The 15,097-nt window shown below is 36.5% G+C and overlaps 1 protein-coding gene across 2 annotated transcripts in view; it reads left to right on the forward strand.

The window, feature by feature from the left end:
• The window catches only part of clmpb (CXADR like membrane protein b), a 94,419-nt gene that overhangs the window by 50,888 nt on the left and 28,434 nt on the right, over positions 1–15,097 (forward strand). The gene's annotated exons all lie outside the window — the stretch shown is intronic.

Here is a 15,097-nt window from a genome sequence, read left to right on the forward strand (position 1 = left end):
TAAAGGGACAGCACCCAACATTGTGAAATATTATTATATTTTAAAAGAACAGTTTCCTATTTGAATATATTTTAAAATGTAATTCATTCCTGTGATCAAAGCTGAATTTTCAGCATCATTACTTCAGTCGTCAATGTCACGTGATCCTTCAGAAATCATTCGAACATGATTTGCTTCTCAATAATTATCAACTATTATTGGTTCTCAAGAATTAATAATAGTTCTTATTATCAATGTTGAAAACAGTTGCTGCTACATCATATTTTTGTGGAAACTGTGATGTATATTTTGTCAGGATTTATTTCAAATATATATTTTTTTGTAACAATATAAATGCCTTTACTGTTTTTTTACTATCCTTGCTGAATAAAATGATTAATTTATTAGATTGACCCCAAACTTTTGAGTGGTAGTGTATTACGGTTTTAATATTTCACGATATTAAAGTTTTGGTAACGCTTTAGATTACAGCCCGGAAAGTACTGCGTAATTACAATGAAATTACAGTGTAACTTTCGGTAATTACAGTGTACCTATAAAGTACTTATGTGTAAGTATAGGGGAACAATATGTAAAGTCTTGGGAATAAAGGGGTAACAACCAGAAAAATACTGCGTAATTAAAACTAAATTACAGTGTAACTTTCGGTAATTACAGTGTACCTATAAAGTACGTACGTGTAATTATATAGGGGAACAATGTAAAGTTTTGGAATAAAGGGGTAACAACCAGGAAAAAAAATTTATTTAGGCAAATTATTTATACTGTAAGTATTTTAGAACTACGGGGTACTTATACTATAATACAATCTTACTTTTGGGAGCAATTTAGCGAGTAGGCTACATACACCTTTTTGTAATAATAGTGTATACAAATACATAAAGGCTTTTTTCAAATTACGGGGTAGCCTATATATCAGTGCATTTATAAAGTAGGCTAATTTGTTTTTATTGCAAAGGTGCACTGATTAAGTTGTTTCAAGGCAAGTAAAACTACAACTTTTTTTTTTTTTAAATGCTGGGGAAATATACTCTTGTTTCTTGTAGTTACAGGGTAAGTATGACATTGCGGGCCGTAAATTAAAGTGGTGCTTCTTACCCTCTTGTTTCTTGTAGTTACAGGGTAAGTACAATAAAAACACATGTAAACACACAATCTGATATCACTTGGAAAACTTTATTTGAAAAACAACTTATTTCAAAAAAGGACTTTATTCCTTTTTTAAAATCAACTTTTCATTTCAAATAGGCTACTAAAGTCCTGACAGAAAGTATACATTTTTGCATGGCTTCCTACTTCCTCCTCCTCCTCTTGTTCCTCTTCTTCTTTTTCTATCATTCCACTGATTAGCCTAATCTTAAGAATGAGTCTTTTGCTATTCTGTATTATGTATCAAAAGAAAATACAGTACACCCAGAAATGTTCTCGTAATTTACTCATCTTTTCGCTACCGACCAACTGTCACCAGCGTCCAGCGAGTGCATGAGAGTCGGCTTGGCTTCGTGTTTGGTGAAGCTTCACGCGTTCATTACGTTCTCGCGGGAGTTAGATGTGAAACTTGCGCGAGAACTGCCATCTCTGTTCTTCTGTATTGTTTGTTTTTCATTATTATTATGTGTTATTGTTTGTATTTTGTTGTGAGCATTAATAAAAAATAAAAAAATCGACATTCGGTTTCTCGGCGCGCTTACGTCACGCGTGTCAAGCGTGAACTCAACCCTCTCATGCACGCGCAAGTGACAGTTGGTCGGAACGGAAGCGATAGTCTTTAAAATGTTTAAATATTTGGTATTTTTCTTACAAACACTTATCGTCTCACTTCAGAAGACATTGATTCATCCATTGGGGTCGTATGGATTACTTTAGTTATTGCTGTATGTGCTGTTTGATGTCAACTTTTAGGAACACATGGGTTTGCATTATGCATTCACAGAGATTATATATTTTTCTAAAAAAAAAAATTGTGTTAATCTGAAGAAGGAAATTCATATACATCTCGGATGACATGAGGGTAAAAGATGAGTAAATGGTGAGGACATTTCTGTACTGTATTTTCTTTTAACACATAATACAGAATAGCAAGAGACATGGGATTCCTTCTTAAGATTTATCAGTGGAAAGAAAGAAGAAGAGGAACAAGAGGAGGAGGAAACCAAGCAAGAGAAAGTGTTGTAAATCCGTTTTAAAATAAGTTGTTTTTCAAAATCAAATAAAGTTTTCCAAGTGATATCAGATTGTGTGTTTACATGTGTTTTTATTGTACTTACCCTGTAACTACAAGAAACAAGAGGGTAAGAAGCACCACTTTAATTTACGGCCCGCAATGTCATACTTACCCTGTAACTACATGAAACAAGAGTATATTTCCCCAGCATTAAAAAAAAAAAAAAAAGTTGCAATAGTTTTACTTGCCTTGAAACAACTTAATCAGTGCACCTTTGCAATAAAAACAAATTAGCCTACTTTATAAATGCACTGATATATAGGCTACCCCGTAATTTGAAAAAAGCCTTTATGTATTTGTATACACTATTATTACAAAAAGGTGTATGTAGCCTACTCGCTAAATTGCTCCCAAAAGTAAGATTGTATTATAGTATAAGTACCCCGTAGTTCTAAAATACTTAATAATTTGCCTAAATAATTTTTTTTTTTTTCCTGGTTGTTACCCCTTTATTCCAAAACTTTAAATTGTTTCCCTATATACTTACACGTACGTACTTTATAGGTACACTGTAATTACCGAAAGTTACACTGTAATTTAGTTTTAATTACGCAGTATTTTCCTGGTTGTTGCCCCTTTATTCCAAAACTTTACATTATGTCCCCCTATACTTACACGTACATACTTTATAGGTACACTGTAATTACCGAAAGTTACACTGTAATTTCATTGTAATTACGCAGTACTTTCCGGGCTGTAATCTAAAGCGTTACCAAAGTTTTTACTATATTCTTTATCAAATAAATGCAGCCTTGGACTGGTCAGCATAAAATACTTATTTAAAACACAATTAAAAAATTGTAATAATTCTAAACTTTGAACAGTAGTTTGACATTTTGGTAAACTTGAAAATTTCCACACGTTCCTTGGTCATATCTAAGTGATAATGCAAATTAATCATTGAAGCGATAGTTTAATCTCAATAATGGAAATAAACTCAAGCAGTTTTTTGCTACTTAAATATATTTATTATTAGAAAAAAATATCTCTAGCGTCTTTACGAAAGGGCAAATTCAAAAGTGCATTTAAATAAAAAAGTGCATTCATCAAATATTAAGCAAAATTACCAGGAATACTATATAATGCAAAGATTCGATTATATATTTCCCAGCCCTAGACTCAATCAGATATGAATGATGGGACTTGCTGTCAATTAGCTTTTATGTTCACACATTTTTTGTATTCACCTTGGTTTTTATTTTATTTTTTTATTCCGTTGTTTATGAGCCGTGAAGCGTGAACACAGTGCCATTGACTCATTTTTAAACCCTCTGCAGAGTATTGAATTACTCATAATATACCGGTGAGAGAGAGAGAGAGAGAGAAGCAGTGGTGAGGATGATAGTATTTCACGTTTGCATTGGTCTGCAGGCATCCATCAACCGATAGCTGTGAGATGCAGATACATTCTGCGACTCCACTTCATACACCTAGTCAGCTGGATTTCCCATAATGGGCATAAAAAAAATTGCAGATTGTAGCAAAATGGGCTCGACTGCACAAAAGCTTATTAAGTATCGATCCAGGGAGGTCACTGCTGAAATTCAGCTCTACAATGTGTGACAGGATCAGACGCCGCTGGCTAGAAATGGAAATGAGACGCTATCAATAAAAGCGCGGGAGGTGTCCTTCTTTCTGGCGTCTCAGATCAGGGGGAACGCTGCCCACTGTGGCTTTAAATGTCAGGTGGGAGATGGAAACAGAACGGCCTGTGGCAGTGATTTGAGTGTTTTCTGTGCCGGGTAATGAATCCGTTTTGTGACGGATTCTGCTGAAGTCATGAAAAAAGTTCAGAGATGTTCAGTAGTGATTTTTTTTGTGTGTGTTGCAGACAGTGCTTGCACTTTTTACTCAGTGAACTGAGATGCCACCTTCCATCTTTCCTGACAGCAAAACTTTATTATGATATTGCAGCCAGGTCTGAACTTACCCAAAGGAGATTTGTATGGCTCGGAGATTGCAAAAAGAAACCTTGGGAGAAATAAAAATAGACAAAAAGAAGAGAAATGTTGACACAGAGTAATATGAATGAGGATAGCATAGCTCAGATAATCTGGTTTCAGAAGAAGTTTATGAGAAATGTTTGAGGTCATGTTGAGTTCTCAGACTTGAGATCTTTGAGAAATTCTCAGAACAGTTTGAGACACACATTGTTGAACCTGTAGATGAATTTGTGAGATGAATCTGAGAAAGGTCTCTATTTTATCTATTTTTAAGATATAGTTTGCCCCAAAATTATTCACCATCATGATTTTAGAAACCTTTATGATTTTCTTTCTTCTACTGAAGATAAATGGAGATATTTTGTTTTGTATGAATATCTGAACATTCAATATATCAAAAGAAAGAACTGAGCTTCTGCTTAAAAGTGGAGACCTCGTCCTGGGTCGACATTTCATTCAGTAACTTTCGGCAGTTTTGATTTGTATGCTTTTGAATGTTTGATTTTCACATTATTTTACATGTGCGTAAGAAATGCTTCTATCGCTTGTTTCTGCTTCTTTTTCACCTGTGTTTTGATCTGGAGATAATGTACTATTTCAGAAGATGTGTAATAGCGCCCCCTACCATATAACAGGGTAAAACTTCGATTGCCAGAAATGTCCATGTTAAAAGGATCTTAGCTGGCAAGCTCCAAAATGATTAAAAAATAACCAAAAAATGAATGAAAGTCTATGACTTATGTGCTATATTTCAGTGGACAGAATTTGTTTAGTCGTCTTGTTTTTGGTGAGCTATACCTTGCAGGGCAATTATATTTAACTAAAACTATAACTAAAAATAAAATAAACAATAAATAAATATTAGATGAAAAACATACATTTGAAATGTTACCATAAGCTTGAGGTAAAGCATTAAATAACTAGAAATAAGTCAAAACTAAAACTAAATAAAACGGATTTTTTTTTTTTTACTTAAATAGTAATATTTAAAAAGAAGCACAAAAATAAATTACTACAAATTTAACTAAAATGAACATGAAAAATAAAATATCAAAATAACAGCTAATTCAATATATTACAGTATACAACTATATAGTATAATTAATTATCTCTAGGAGAAACTGAAACATTAAAAATAGCTCTGTATTTTTTTATTTCTTATAACTAGGAAAGACATTTCTATTCCACCTTCAAAGTGCGTATATGCAGATTTCTTTTTTCTTTCACATTTTACAAGTTTTCGAACCCCTCAAAACAGTATTTTGGCTGTCAAGTAAAGTCCAGGTGAGCAGGAGAGTGTGCTTCCCTCAGTCAGTGTCCTCCTCAGATCCCAGACCATCTGTTTGGATGTCACGCTCAAGAATAAACCTGAACTTTACAGGGACAAACGTGTGTTTGAGTGTGCGTGTGAGAGAGAGACCGGCGGTGAGAAATGGAGAGGCTGTTGTAGAGCTTTCCTTCATCAAGGAAGATTCCAGTAATGGATATTTACTTCTCATTTTCACAAAATGAAATGTCTGCCAGCGAAAATAACAGACTGTCATCCTGAGATTGGTGCTTTACTGAAAACAAAAGTGCCTTGATATCCTGGAAAAAAATAACAGGGAGGAGATGAAAGGAATGCGTTCTTGCTGGAAATTAACATTTACACAGATGATGAATATTCGGAGAGTCAAGGATCTACACATAGCTATATTTCTTCTGACCCACCCACACATACTTGTATATAGTTATCTGAAATATGAGAGCTAAGTAAACATATGTTTGCTTTGATAGTTTTATATTATCCCTTGTGAAAAAGAAGTACACTTTAGCACACTTTTGAAAAGACTACCGACTAAAATATACTTTTATGTATTTTCTATTGAAACATGCGTTGTGTATTTCTATATAATTAAAATTACACATTGCTAATGATGGTGCAATTTAGTATATTTACTTTAAATACACACTACAGTTACTCCTTATGTTAGTCAACACTGTAAAATTAGTGTACTTTAAAGCATAAAAAAATGTAAACGTGATTTAAAACATTTGACATTGCAAAGTGCCCTTTAAAAAGTATACTATATTTAAGTATACTTAAGTGTCCTTTTATTTCACTAAATGTATATTATCTTCAAGACCTTTTTCAAGATTTGAAGTACACTACAAGTGCACATTCAACACTTCATTTTCACAAGGGATAGCTAGTTTCAGACAGTTGTGGGAAAACCGTGGTATTTTCTGTTTGGAAACGTCATCTTTAGTCTGTAACTCATCTGTTTGGTTATTATCCTTTCAGTTCAGTTCAGTTTGGTGCAACCAAAAAGACACACTGCGGCTTTAAAATCTGTAAAGCAACGTTGTGTTGACCAGCCATTATTTGGCGGCCATTTGTTTCAAAGCTTTCCTAGCCAAAGGCGTCCACAGATTAGTCTCAGGGATCGACAGAACTCTCAAAGATTCATAGGCGTAATTAAAATGTAAATGCCGAACATCCATTAAAAAAAAACGTCTAACCGGCTTTGAGTGAAGCGTCAGCCGAGCAACCGTGGGCAGGGAGCTCTGCGTCTGGGACAGGGGTGTGAAATGTCCTCTACACTTTTCCATTTTGTACTGAGCATGTTTTAGGTTCACAAACATAGAGAGATGGAGGCGGTGTGCCAAAGCATGATGGGAAATCTGACGGTGTTTCTGGGAGCGGTGTATATGAGTAACCCTCGTTCTCTCTTCTCGAGCACAAAGCAGTCCGTGTGACTTGGTTTTCCATGATCCAGCTGCATTCCAGAGGGGACAGAATCTACTGGAAAAACACAGACTCGTTTCCTAGATACTGATTGAATCCAGATCAGATTAATATTTGATTATTTCAGTGTTTAATCAATACGAGTGATTGAATGTGAGCTTAATGCATTTTGGCAAACGCCGTGTGTATTGTGTTTTAATGAAAAGCAGACGAGGTCAGAAAGCCACGCTCTATGTATTTATAATGTATGCAGTACAGACTGATGTTTTATAACTTTATTCAATTTCTGTATTTATCCTGTTACACCGGTAGGAAGGGAACTGGGAAATATGACATTTATTATGGGTTTATGTGAGTTTTAAGTTCACTTTTCACGTTCACGTTTTAAGGGTTTGGACAACAGACATCGAGGCATCAGTAGCTGTATTAGTATCATTCATGAACAGATTCATTTAAAGGGGTGGTAAAGTATGATTTGACTTTTCTAACTTTAGTTAGTGTGTAATGTTGAGCAAAAACAACATCTGCAAAGTTACAATACTCAAAGTTCAAAGCAAAGGGAGATATTTGCTTTTAAAGAAAAGGACTACAACAAACGGCTGGTAGGAACTACACGACATTCCTCCGGGTTTAGTGACATCACCAACCCTAAGATTTACATGAACCCCGCCCCCTGAACACACAGTCCATGTTGAGAAGAGGAAGAGTTGTTGTAGTCGAGCACATTTGTGAGTCAGCTCAAACTTTAGCATCCATCTTTTCACATGCAATAGAAAGTCACTGTTGCATCTCACAACAGTTCCTATACGAGCGATTTATAGATTATCATGACAGAATATGCTAATTGAAGATAGTTAACTCCACATCAGCAACATAAATTCATCAACTAACCATTCAGAGACGTCCTGTTGCTTCTACATGTTGTCACTTCTTCTTGAGTCTCTCCATCTTTGTCTGACTCCGGTTTAACATTAAAGGCAGAACAGTTTCTGTCATTTTAGTGTGTGTGCGTGAGGTAATCGCAGCTGCTAACACACACGAGCTCTTGAAACCCCGCCCTCTGCAGCAGCTCATTTGCATTTAAAGGGCCAGGCACAAAATGGTGCGTTTTTGCAAATCCTCAAAAAGTGACAACTTTAACATGCTATTTAAAAATATCTGTGGGGTATTTTGTGCTCAAACTTTACACACACACACACACACACACACACACACACACACACACACACACACACACACACACTTAAGTGTACTTAAGTGTGTAAAGAAACCTTCATGAAAGTGGACTCTCTTTAAGTGGCATTTTATTTAAATAATTGTTATAGTTAATAGTTTATTTTTTAATTAAGATTTGATGAACACTACAAATGTACAACTTAATGAGAGTAACTTTTTTAAAATTGTGCCCCAAACAGCTAAAGCTTGTTTTACGCCGCAACATACCTTGTTGTGAAACCAGATTAAACATCCGGTCATCCTGTAGTCCATTATTCCCATCCTTCACTGTTAGCATTACAGCGATCCCAATCCCCACGGCCGTTTCTCAAGGACGAGCTCTGCTGGTATTAGTGGAGTGTAAATGAGAGGACCCAGCTGAGGTTACAGTGACCACCCATGACATGAAGAGGATTATGGGATATTATCTCATCAAAGGACTGTCTTTAATCTGAAGGAATTGTTGTCCAGTCAGAATCAGTGTGTGTGTGTGTGTGTGTGTGTGTGTGTGTGTGCGTGCGTGCGTGTGCGTGTGTGTGTGTGTGTGTGCGTGTGTGCGTGCATGCAGGGGTGTTGTTCAGGTATTTGTTTTTTGTACAATTTTTGTTCTTGTGGGGATTATTGAGGAAACCAGCTTATAAATCATACAGAATTATGTTTTTTGAAAATGTTAAAAACAAAGTTTTCTGTGATGGCTGAATAGGGTTAGGGGATAGAATATAACGTTTATAAACATCATTATGTCTATGGAAAGTCCCCATAAAACGTGGAAACCCATGTGTGTATGTGTAAACCGCAGCAGACGTTTGGCTGATGAAATGTGTGTGCCCGCTGGTATAGATTGAAGAGAACTTGCGATGTATATTTTAAAAATTGTGGAGGACGATGTTGGAAGCAAATAAACTTCTGAACAGATGAAAGGCTACAGATGATCTCACTGAAGAACAAGTCTTTAAAACAGCAGATGGAAAGTCTGTTTGTGTGACTTTATGCTTTGTTTTTTGCATACAGTGTGTGCACAACTTATCATATCTGTCCATGCAGCACATTCAAATGTGACCTAACTTTCATGCAACATTCAAAATCATCTAAACCATAATAAATTATGGATTATTGTTTTGTTTTTTAAATCAATTGATATACAGTGCATTACTGTTTTGTAATGTATTACGTAAATAAAAAATTATGAAATATCAGTACAATTTCAGTGTCAAATGATCCTTCAGAAATAATTATTATGTATATATATATAGCACGGGTATCTCCTCACACAGACATGTAAGTCCTGTTGTTGATGTACTACTTTTCTCACATGGTTTTGTCATAACCTAAATCGCATCCAGACAAGCTTCCAGAGGGGGAATATAAAAATGAGTTTTGCCTGTTAATTCTGCCACCTGTCTGGAAGTGCTGTAGTGCTCCACTGCCCCGGAGGCATGAACATGTCCGTGTTTTCTCATCTGCAACGGCACATTATCATGTGTCAGAGAGAATCAGATGTTGTGTGCTATATGTCAGCAGCGCCCATGAATTTATTTTCATAAATGAATTGAATTGAGTTCAGTTGAGATGTAAGACGGGGGAAAGCAGCATCAGGGGTCTGAGGACATTTAAACAGAGAGTTCAACAGCTTGGTTACACTACTTCTGGCTCTATGTGTGTTTGTTATGTCACACACACACACACACACACACACACACATACAAAGTCACTTTTGCTTCAGTGTTCTATTATTATATAACACTGTTTCAATTTATTTTACTTCCTGAACTTTTTTGGACACATCTTGTCAGTTTAAAAAAAACAGCATTTCACTGAAAATCGCCTATAATAATGTTGTAATAAATGGCTATAACTTGCTTAGGGATTGTTAAATAGACAAAATGTCACCTGGAAATCTATAATATCCAAGTAAAACTTTCTAAAGGAAACTAATGACACCTTAAAATGAAGTGCATCCCCAAAACCTAACCCTAAGTGTAACTCTATATAGTAAGTATGTGTTGTTAATTAGTAATATTACTCAGTACTAATTTGAGTAAGTACACTGTAACTACATCATCTTAAATTAAGGTGTAACCTTATTATTTAATAATATGTATTAACAGCTCTCAGATATTCTGTTCTTGGTAGTTCAGAACGCTTCACTCACTGCAGCTTTACACATGGACGTTTTATTATTATTTTAATTTAATACTGTGAAGCTGCTTTGATACAATCTGTATTTTGAAAAGCGCTATACATATATCCTTGACTTGACTTGACTTATTAGTAACAGTAAACACAAAAAGTGTCAGTAAAAACATTTAAAAAGGTTACAAATGATTTATATTTATATTCAACTGTTCAAGTATCCTAAAAAAAGCACATTATGGTTTGCACCAAAATATACATAAAATGCTGCAAATTCAGCTTTGCCATCACAGGAATACATACTAAAATAGAGAAGAGTTATTTTAAATTGTAATAACTTTTAAATGGTAATGGATATATTAAATAAAAGTAACCACAGGTATATAACATAGATTCTCGAACCATATATATATATATATTATATCTGAGATATTTAGTACATGCTGTAAAGGTAACATGCTCAGACAATGACTTGCTTAACAGCCTGTTAGTTAACAGCACGTATTGATCATTCTGTTAAATTCAGTTTCATTATGTGTTACTCTACATGCCAGCAACTGTCCCTGAGCCTCCCCGCAGACCGAGCGCTCACGAGAGATCGCGGATAACAAGACGAGCAGCATTAAGATGTGTAAGCTCTGCTTGATCTGTTCTTAAAGTAAGACTCTTAGAGGTCAAAGGTTACACGTTTAGACCATATAGGCCCTGTCCCAAATGGCGCACTTGATGTGGACTTTCGGTCTCGTGGACTTAAATTGCGCGTGCTCGCTGAGTCTACGAGTCCGTAGGCCGTCCCATTCATCACTTTAACTCTCTGAAGTGTGCTCAGCAGCGCCCCCTTTGTGCCCTTGAAGCGGTCTTCCGCGAAGCCCGCATAGATGCAGGCTTCACGCACTTTAACTACCCAGGAATCCTTGCGAATTTGCGAAAGGCCAATCAGACAACGAATGGGAGGAGCTTTCGCTCACGTAAACATGGATGAGAGAAAAAAATATTTAAGTGTAAATATCATTATGGTTTTTATGACCTATGTGTACATTTTACCAGTTATTACCTACAGTTTATACAAACATTATGGTCATCAACCAGTGGTTGATATCTCAAACATAAATATAAATATATATTTATATTTTATAAACATAAATAGCTTGCTGAATAATAGGCTACGATCGCATGATTCATTAAATAAATAGAACCGAATGGCAGGGCTTTACTGAGTCATATATAAATGTAGAAATATAATATTTAAACAACAACCGGACCGTCTTCCTATTTCCGGCGTGACGATCGAGTCTGTCCCAAAAATACCTCTCAATGCGCCCTCGTGGACTCGCGCCAAGGGCCCTTTAGGTCTGCACTACATGACGTCAGCAAAGTGTGGACTCTGAGGAAGTCCACAAGTCCGGAGTGTGCCATTTGGGACAGGGCCATAGCTAATGCAGATAGACTTATGTTGGACATAGTTTGACTAGTTTGGTTTGCCTTTGTTCCGGTTCACTGGGACAGTGCATTTCTTATCGCATGTGGGTTAAAGAGGGATTGCATTGTAGAACTGAATCTAATTTAAATTCTGACTCGGCTAGACTGGAAGTTTGTGTGTTGCCTAGTGCTTCAGATTGAATTATGAGATTATTGCTAATTAGCAGTCATTGTTTTGGTCAGCACGGAATCTCCTTTACTGCCTTTGTGCTCTGAATGTAATCCAGGGATGGATGTGTTCGTAAATTAGATTTGCAGGCTTTTTTTGCAGAGTTGAGGGGTTAAGGAATTTAAGGACGAGATTTTGAGGTATCGGTCGTTGACGGTGTGGTGACTAGCAAAGGAGATGCTCTTCATTGAGTGTGTGAGAGTGAATCTAATGGAGCACAACTCCCCCTAGGGCATTTTCACAGAACTCTCTCTCTCTCTCTCTCTCTCTCTCTCTCTCTCTCTCTCTCTCTCTCTCTCTCTCTCTCTCTCTCTCTCTCTCTCTCTCTCTCTCTCTCTCTCTCTCTCTTAAAATCCATTTAATTTCTATTTTCCTTTGTTACATTTCCTCTTAAGAGGTAGTTTAGTCTAAAGGGCAATTGAATGCAGTAAATTGACAATTGAAAGCATCTGCAGCAGAAGTGGGAGCACAAGCCAACGAAACCAGAAGCTGACCATACTTGCCTTTTAAGACTCTTTAGCTCATGTCAGGGCTTCACACTTAAAATGTGTTGTAGATTTTTGCTAAGCTGTCATGTAGCGAAATATACAGTAACAGTGAGAATGTAGCTATTTACACTTAAAGTTGACATGGATCCCTGATCTCAATCAATTTTACTTCCATAGTGTGATGTATCTCAGTGTGAAATTGGATATTTAAGAAGGAAAAGTAATTAGTCATTTAATTTCCAGTGCTAGGGTGTTGAGGGATTTGTGATTACATTATTTCATCAAAATGCAAAAACTTCCTCCATTTCTGAAAAGATTTTCAAGACAAACTATATTTTCCCTTTATAACATATGTGCCAATAAATCGTTCAAAATATGATGAGAAACATGTGTTAAGAAAGCACAAAGGGTCCATTCTGATTTCATGTTGACCCTAAAAATCAGATTCCTTGGGTCATGATGATGCAACCCGGTCTCACCCCAAAACGTCATATACTGACGGGTCTTGACCATACGTCAACATACGACGAAAAGGGTACCCCTATAACGTCAATATGAGACGCAGACATAAGCGCACCAGCAGCGCCTCCTAGCGGTATCCTAACGCATACCTAAACCCAACCATACCCGAATCGTCACACATGGACGTTATAGGGTACTCTTTTCGTCGTATGTTGACGTATGGTCAAGACCCGTCAGTATGTGACGTTTTGGGGTGAGACTGTGTTAGATGATGAATCCTTTAATACCAATTTTGCACAATCGGACCAATCGCCTTTCCACCATTTTGAATTTTGTCATAAACTGTATTTTTTTTACTCTTTGACATATTGGCATAAGATTTGGTAGACATCATCATCAACATGTCCTGAAGGTGCATGAAAAGTTTGAAGACAGCGCCACCTAGCATTCCAAAGAAATGCGTTTTTTTTACGAAACGCTTATAACCTTTGAAAATGTTGTACATTCTTGATGTTGATCCGTTCGTTGGTTTATTTCTATTTCAAAGATATCTCATTTGACATTCGATTGCTTTGTTGCGTCATGGAAAGGATAAAGTTTCCAATTTCAACATCACACAGCTCTTCATTTCAGCCTGAATCGAGGTATAAAGCAGACCAACATGTGAGGCAGTGCTATTAAACCACCTGGCTGGCAGTATGCTGGATATTTTTGCTGCTGAGCTTTACCTTCCTTGAAGGAGGATGAAATTAAAACAGCTTTCATTCTGTTCTTTGATATATTGCCAGCTTGTTCCAAAACATTAATATGTCCATCCGTAAAGGTAACAGGCGAGGAATGACTCAGCAAGCTGAGCTCCAATGTGCCTAAAGAAATATGCGGTCAAAGGTCTGAGCATAGAGATCCACCTCTCACCTCTGGGCCTGGATGTGGGGAGAGGACAGGAAAGATAGTTATTGCATAGTTTAATCACATATTTCTGAGTTCAGATGTGTGTGTGAGAGAGATAATAAGGGCATTTAGCATTTATCAGCACAGAGCTAAACCAGTGAGAACGTCCCAGGAGACCCAGTCTGGCCCGACAGAATGAACCACTCTTGTGTCTGCTTCTTCTCAGCACAGACAATTCATCAATAGTGGTCAATTAAATATTTTTGTCAAAAACTGATGCCAATATGCTGGCTGAAATAATTATATTGTGTTATGTTAGCAAAATACATGTACACAAAATTGTTGAAGTCTAATGAACAAGTATTCAAAATCACTCAAACAATATTTGAAAATATAAAATGCATCACCAATTGAGTTGACTGTCACTATATTTTGAATCTTTTGTTAACCAGTCTAGCAGGCACGATTATTGGCCGATGCCTATAATCTCAAATCAAAATATTTAAAATATTATTAAAAAAGACATACGTTTTAAATATTTATGAACAGTCAGCCACACAGCTGAGGAAAAAATATCAACCAACAAGTCTCAAGTTTCTGTAAGTCCCACTGAGCACCTAAAGAAAGCTCTGATGGAGCGTTTGATGGATAGAAATTAATGCAAATATATAGTTCGTTTAAAATTTCCTAACTTTTCAACCTTACCTTCACAAACACTTGCATTTCTCTTTTGCCATCTTGAGCCGTACTATCCCCACCGAAATCAATTGACTTCAGTGTTTCTCACACACGCCTAAATGTGGAGATCACACCAGATGATGGAGTGTGGAAGCAATGCATTAAAAAATCATGAGCAGGGCTGACTGCAGGGGAGCTTCATGCTGCTTTTTTGCTGACTCATTGTTTTAGTTTGGCAGTTCACACGAAGAGACAAAGAGCCATGGCAGAGCAGTAATTTCTCTAATTCTTCTCACTGCCTACAGCCCATTGAGATCATAGTGCTGAATCAGAAACACAGCTTTAAAGGGAATGACTTGAGGATGTACCCTGAAGAGACCCATGCGGATCTCTTCTGGGGTTTCTCATTAAACCTCTCCACCATGGCTGACTCAGTGCAGGTCAACATTTCCACTAATTCAGTTATTTCTGTTTGAAGAATAATATGTGCAGGTAAAATATGCTGTAGAATAGATTAACCATACACTTTTATTTATAGAAAAAGAGAAAGAGAGAGTAGCCTACAGGAGATGATGGGGAAACATCATTTGCCTGACTCAAACTCAAGCAACTCATGTTAGCATCAACGCTAAAAAATGTCAAAGCATGCATGTTAACAATGAGGCCTCAGGTCCAACAAACAACATA

The sequence above is a fragment of the Phoxinus phoxinus genome, assembly GCF_949152265.1.
Source record: "Phoxinus phoxinus genome assembly, chromosome: 8".
Classification (NCBI taxonomy): Eukaryota; Metazoa; Chordata; class Actinopteri; order Cypriniformes; family Leuciscidae; genus Phoxinus; species Phoxinus phoxinus.